The 7,461-nt window shown below is 35.5% G+C and overlaps 1 non-coding gene across 1 annotated transcript; it reads right to left on the minus strand.

Moving 5' to 3' along the window:
• Positions 1 to 4,312: 4,312 nt before the first annotated feature.
• LOC121230966 (small nucleolar RNA R71) lies at positions 4,313 to 4,418 on the minus strand. Its single transcript, XR_005929038.1, has one exon. It is a non-coding gene; the product is annotated as a small nucleolar RNA R71 (small nucleolar RNA).
• Positions 4,419 to 7,461: the final 3,043 nt, after the last annotated feature.

Genomic DNA, 7,461 nt, shown 5'->3' on the forward strand with positions numbered 1-7,461 from the left:
GTCAAGACGTAGCTACGCGGTACTGCTCACACAAGCTATTAAGTATTTGCAACATATGCCGGTATACTCAACCACCAGTAGGACGTACAAGACTAGCACCTAGATCACATAATCACATAATACATAATGACCCTAGTGACATGTCACTTGTATCCTAATCTATTCCTAAGGTTCAACGTGACTTCTCACTTGTCGAATCGTCATCGAACTCATTCGTAGAATTATACTCATTCACATAATCAAAGATACAATTCATACAATATTAAAGCATTTAAGTACAATTATTCTAAAACTTATTTTTAACATACGAACTTACCTCATTTCAAAATGGTTAATAGTTCGTTTTAGTCCACAATCTTGTTCTTTCCCTTATCTAGGTTAGAACCCCTTCTTTCTTGATCTATAATATCAAATTTAACTGTTCAATCAACACATTATTCAATTTAATCCCAAAAACACATTATGGCAAAAAATTACATTTTTGCCCCTAACTTTTCAACTTTTTACATTTTAGTCCTTAGGCTCGTAAAATGATTTTCATTCAATTTTATCACATCCAAGCCTACCTGAACCAATTCCTTGCTCATACCAGCCCACATTTTTCATTTATTCATATTTTTACACATATTTTACAACTTTTACAAATAGGTCTCTATTTGACATTTTCATAAAAAATCACTTGGTAAATGTTGTTTATCTAACTCCAAACATGCATTTTCTACCATTAAACGTCAAAATACACAAATATTTAACATGGGTAAAATTTTAGATTTTGATTTTCTTTCAAATTAGTCCTTGAAATAGCTAGGTTAGGTTGAGACAACCTCAAAAACATAAAAATAATTAAAAACGGGACAAAGATGGGCTTACAATCGAGCTTGAAGCTTGGCCAAAACCCTAGTAATGGTGACCCTTGAAAATTTGGCACAAGGAGGATGAAATTGAGAAGATGACATCTTTTATTTGTTTTATTTTGTCTTTATTAACCAATGACCAAAATGCCCTTAATGCCAAACTTTGAAATTTCACCTAACCATGTCTATTTTTGTCCAACTTAGAGTATAATAGTCTAATTACTATTTAAGGACCTCCAATTTAAAATTTCATAGCAATTAGACACCTCTAGCTTCTAGAACACATATTTTGCACCTATTGCAATTTAGTCTTATTAGTCAAATTGGACACTCTGTCGATAAAATTTCTTAATGAAATTTTCACACAATCATTAAATCATAATGTAGACCTTAAAGTAATAATAAAATTAACATTTCTACTTTAGATTTTTGGTCTCGAAACCACTGTTCTGATTTGACCCAAACACAGGCTGTTACATTTTTGCCACAAGATTTGTTAACATATTCCCCACCATATTGCTATCATTTTTCCTCATTAAAATAAGCCCCAAATCTTAAATCTTGAACTCTAAGATTGATTCCTAAACATTTCCAAGAAAGTGCCAATGTCGTTTCTCTCGACTAGCTTGGGTAATGTCTCTTTTCTTTTTAATTTCTTGTTTAATTTTGTCAATTAAAAACCAAAATTTCTAGATCTGAAATTTTGGGGATTTTAAATGATTTCAAAGGTATTTTTTCTAGATTTTAATGAGATCTCAAACTATTTTAAAATTCAGCCCCAATTTTTTCCACCACGGGTGGTGGTGTGTGCGCCTATGTGCAAGTAAGGGGGTTGTTTTGTATCATGGTTCTTGCCTAAATTTTTGCAGCATTAAATTGAGTTCTTGAACCCTCCTAATCAGCTGTTAAACCCATTTCAATTAAGGAAAAATTTTCTTGATCGATTGGCCATTCGGATCCCACAAATCGTGAAGCGTAAGTTCAATTATGGGTAACTAGTTTGTTATTTCTACATAGTTGTTGGGTAAAGGTTATGAATTGATTAAATGAAGGAACTTAATCATTAATTAGCTACTGATTTTCCAGTATATTATTGAATTAGGTGCTGACCAAATGCTCAAAATCATCTATAAAGGCAAAGAACGATTGTACATATGGTTTGCATCGATACAGTGTAAGGAATCTAACTAGTTTGGTTTCATAAAATAGTTATAATTTCAAAAATTAGTTTGAACTCATAAGTGAATGCTTGGGGGCTGGTTTAATGGTAAATTGATTCAATTTACACTGAATTTTGGTTTTGGTTCATTTAAGGAATTATTAAGGAAAATTGGAATATTTGCTAGTGTGCTGTGAGGAAATGCAAAATAAGTTGTGGGTCCTAAACTCATAAAATTTGATAAACCGTAATTTATACATATTTTTACACCATGCCTAACGCATTTATGGATGGTTTCTCCTTAGATTTGGTGAATTCGATGCTCCTAATTATTTAATTTCATGTTTTATACTTAGGAGAGCATAGGAGAGTAAAAAGAGTGTAAAACGGGCCGAAAACGGAGAAAATGGACCCACATGGGAAAATAACACGGCTTGGACTTCCTCACACGGGCGTGTCACATGGTCGTCTCAATTTGGCAGGATGGAAGCACGACTTACACAGGTGGATCACACGCCTGTGCCTATTTAACAACCTTGACCACGGCCTTCAGTAATCGCACACGGGCGTGTCACACGGGCGTGTCCTTGCCGAACCCAAGTTTAGTCTAATTCGGAAAAGGCCAATTTCGAGGGCTCTTAGGCATTCCAAAGCCTATAAATACACCCTAAAGGAGGAGAAAAAGGGGGGAAACACAGGAGGAAGCAAGGAATTGCTCAAGGAAAGTCGATCGATCCATCTCAGAAGCCGGATTCACCATTAAGACTGAAGATCTCCCTTCAAATTCCCTCAGGAGTTTTGGGTTTTCTTATGTTTTGTTCTTTTTATTCTTTTGAGATGTTTTCTTTCATTAGTATGAACTAAAACCCCTAAATACCTAAAGGGAATGAAACCTAAGACGGATTTTATTATTATTATTTGAATTGTATGATAAATATTTGACTTGTTCTTAATTATGTGTTCTTAATTCTTGTTTTAATATTCTAAGATATTGATTCAAGTTAAGCTCTTATTCAGAGGAGGAATAGACCCTGTCTAAGAGTAAATTTGTTATAATTAAGCGGAGTTGATTGCATGCCTAGAGATAGGGTGACAAGATTTTGCCGGATTAGGGTGAAACCTAATAAGGGGATCCATAGATCGAGTTAATGCAACCCTAGGGCATTAATTAGAAAGATATTTCAATTATTCAATCTAGGGTTAGGCGTTGTTAGTCTCGAGAGAGATAATAATATAACTTAGGGATCCTACGGAACAAGTTGAATGAATAAATCGTTCAATTCATAGTCAAATAACAAGTGAAGTCTAGGTGGATTTTTCCTTAGGTATTTTCTTAATTAATCGAGTTTTCCAAAAAATAATTTCCCCAAATTTCTTTTCTGTGATTTCTTAGTTTAATTAATTACTTAGATAAACAAAACCCTTTTATTTTTTAGGCTAGATAATAAAAAGAAAGTTGATACTAGTACTTTTAGTTCCTTTGGGTTCAATAATCCGGTCTTGCTAAAGCTATACTACTGTTCGATAGGTACACTTACCTTCATCATGATAATAGTTAGTTTCAAGAACGATTCATTATAAATATTTAAAACCTATCACGAATATCACGTATCAAGTTTTTGGCGCCGTTGCCGGGGACCTAAGATATTAGAAACACTCGATTTTTATTACTTTAGCCATTTTACTTTTATTGCAATTTAAGTTTTTATTTTATTTTATAATTCTTCATTTATTTTCTTCTGACAGGTTTTTCTAGTTTATGACCAGGAGAAACCCGTCAGGACCATTACTTTTTGATAGTGAGATCGATCGCAGAGTTCACAGAAACCAAAGAGAAATAAGGCAAAGCTTATGTTACATACAAGAGCAAGAGGAAGATACTTCAACCACCACCGAGGAGATGGCTGAAAATCAAGAAAATCTGCTACCTCCTGTGATTGCTGTTAATCAAAATCCTGCTCCACGCACTATGTATGATTATGCTAAACCTTCTTTAACAAGAACTGAATCGAGCATAGTTAGACCTAGTGTAGCTGTAAATACTTTTGAACTGAAACCTAACACAATTCAAATGATACAGCAATTTGTTCAGTTTGATGGTTTGCAGAACGAAGATCCCAACGCTCACTTGGCAAACTTTTTGGAACTATACGATACATTTAAAATTAATGGTGTTTCTGATGACACCATTAGCCTTCGGTTATTGGTTGAATTCATTACCACGGGGGGTCAATCACTACTTGGGAACAAATGACCGAAAAGTTTTTACTAAAATATTTTCCGCATGCTAAAACGGCTAAATTACATAATGATATCTCTTCTTTTATGCAGATGGATTTAGAGACACTCTACGATGCATAGGAGAGATACAAAGAGCTTTTGCGAAGATGCCCTCACCATGGGTTACCACTCTGGCAACAGGTTCCAACCTTTCATAATGGCCTGAATCCTTCGACTTGAAAAATGGTTGACGTAGCTACTGGTGGAACCATCAACAATAAAACGCCTGAGGCGGCTTAAGAATTTATTGAAGAGATGTCACTGAATAACTATCAGTGGCAAGTTATGAGAACAAAGCCGGCAACAGCAGCTGGTGTTTTCAACCTCGACGCGGTTCTATGCTATCTAACCAAGTAGAACTCTTAAATAAAAAAATTGACAGTTTGTGTGGTTCTACTCAGGTACATCCAATGCTGAGATACGATTCGATGGAGGAGGAGCATGCACAGAATATCAACCCTTCAATCCTAGCATCGAGGAGGAACAAGTCCAATATATGGGTAACAATAACTCTAGACCCCAAAATAACCCGTATAGCAACACTTATAATGCAGGTTGGAGGAACAATCCCAATTTCTCGTGGGACGGTCAAGGAAATCAAAGGCCACAACATCCTCCGGGTTTTCAACAACCACCTTACCAGTAAGAAAAGAAGTCAAACCTTGAGGAGATGTTAACAAAATTCATCTCGGTGTCAGAAACTAGTTTCCAGAATACCGAGACAGTTCTTAAGAATCAACAAGCATCAATCCAAGGGCTCGAAACTCCGATAGGTCAGCTCGCTAAATTGATATCTGAAAGACCACTAGGAAGTCTACCTAGTAACACTGAACCCAACCTAAAAGAGCACGTGAAAGCAGTTACACTAAGGAGTGGGAAAGTGTTAGCTGAATCTGAGAAGAAGCTACCACAAGAAGCTGACAAAAAGGAGGTCGAACCCGAAAACAATGAAAACCTAATGCCAAAAGAATATAAACCACAAATCCCATACCCGACAAAGTTAAAGAAAGACCGCACGGATGCACAATTCGATAAATTTCTTGAACTTTTTACACAACTGCATATTAACTGACCTTTTGTTGAAGCTATATCGTAGATGCCTACATATGCAAAATTCTTAAAGGAGCTTCTAACAAACAAAAGGAAGTTTGAAGACTTATCCACAATGGAACTTAATGAGGAATGCTCAGCCATACTCCAAAATAAATTTCCAACCAAACTAAAAGATCCAGGAATTTTTACTATTCCCTACTTAATCGGTAGTTTGAATGTTGATAAAGCACTAGCTGATTTAGGCGCCAGCATTAATTTGATGCCATATAAAATGTTTAAACAACTTGGTCTTGGGGAACCTAAACCCACTAGGATGAGTATTCAATTAGCTAATAGATCTATTAAATATCCTAGGGGAATTATAGAGGACGTACTTGTAAAAGGAGTTAAATTTATATTCCCTGTTGATTTCGTTATGCTTGACATGGATGAAGATGTTGAGGTGCTTTTAATTTTAGGCCGGCCATTTTTAACCACTGCTAGAGCTGTAATTGATGTGGGTGATAGTAAATTGGTACTTAGAGTAGGTGACGAAGAGATTATTTTTAAAATTTATGATGTCATGAGATTTTCTATAGAATAGGATGACTTATGTTATTTTATCGACTCTATTGATCATGCTACTCAAGATTCTTTTTAGAAAATCATACACAAGGACACGATGAAACTATGTCTCGCCCAAAGAGAAGGGATGGATGGTTATTCTAAAGTAGGAACCGAACTACACTCCAATGAAACCTATCCAAAACTAGCATAATATGAGGGAATTAAGGTAAAAGATGAGCTTAAGCAAAAACCCTCTATTGACGAACCTCCCAAATTGGAACTTAAACAATTGCCAAATCACTTGGAATATGCATTCCTTGGAAATAATTCCACATTACCGGTAATTATTGCAACCAACTTGCAACCCAAGGAGAAAGAGGAATTACTCCAAGTATTAAGAGAGCATAAAAGGGCCATAGCTTGGAAAATTTCTGACATTAAAGGGATCAGCCCTTCTTTTTGTACCCACAAAATTTTAATGGAAGATGAATATAAACCATGCATACAAGCCCAAAGATGACTGAGCCCCAACATGAAGGAAGTCATTAAAGCTGAGGTAATTGAACTCTTAGATGCTGGAATTGTTTATCCCATTTCTGACAGTTCTTGGGTGAGTCCAGTGCATGTTGTTCCTAAGAAAGGAGGCATGACTGTTGTAGCCAATGAGAAGAATGAATTAATCCCAACAAGGACAGTCACAGGTTGGAGAGTGTGCATTGATTATAGAAAGCTAAATGATGCCACGAGAAAATACCACTTTCCTCTTTCATTCATTGACCAAATGTTGGAAAAATTGTCAGAACACATGTACTATTGCTTTTTAGATGGACTTTCTCGCTATTTCCAAATCCCAATAGCTCCTGAAGATCAAGAAAAGATGACATTTACATGTCCATACGGTACGTTTTCTTATTGTAGAATACTTTTTGGATTATGTAATGCTCCTGCTACTTTTCAGCGCTACATGATGGCCATTTTTGACGAACTCATAGAAGACGTCATGGAGGTATTTATGGATGATTTTTTAGTTTTCGGTAACTCTTTCCATCTTTGCCTAGAAAGTTTAAAACGAGTGTTAATAAGATGTGAGGAAACAGACCTTGTGCTTAACTGGGAAAAATGTCACTTTATGGTTCAAGAAGGTATTGTGTTAGGACATAAAATTTCTAGCAGAGGGGTTGAGGTTGATAGATCTAAAATTGAAACCATTGAAAAACTACCTCCCCCTAATTCGATTAAGGCTATTAGAAGTTTCTTAGGACATGCTGGGTTTTATAGAAGATTTATTAAAGACTTTTCTAAAATAGCTAAGCCTTTGACTAAATTATTAGAAAAAGATGTGCCTTTTAATTTCGATCAGGAGTGTTTAGAAGCATTTAATGCTTTAAAAGATAAACTAACTAAAGCTCCAATTATTATTGCACCTGATTGGCACTCACCTTTTGAACTAATGTGTGATGTGAGTGATTTTACAGTAGGTGCAGTTTTAGGACAGCGAAGAGACAAACATTTTCAACCTATCTATTATGTTAGCAGGACTTTGATAGTCGCACAAGAAAACTACACCAC

Source organism: Gossypium hirsutum, chromosome A06 (assembly GCF_007990345.1).
Source record: "Gossypium hirsutum isolate 1008001.06 chromosome A06, Gossypium_hirsutum_v2.1, whole genome shotgun sequence".
NCBI lineage: Eukaryota > Viridiplantae > Streptophyta > Magnoliopsida > Malvales > Malvaceae > Gossypium > Gossypium hirsutum.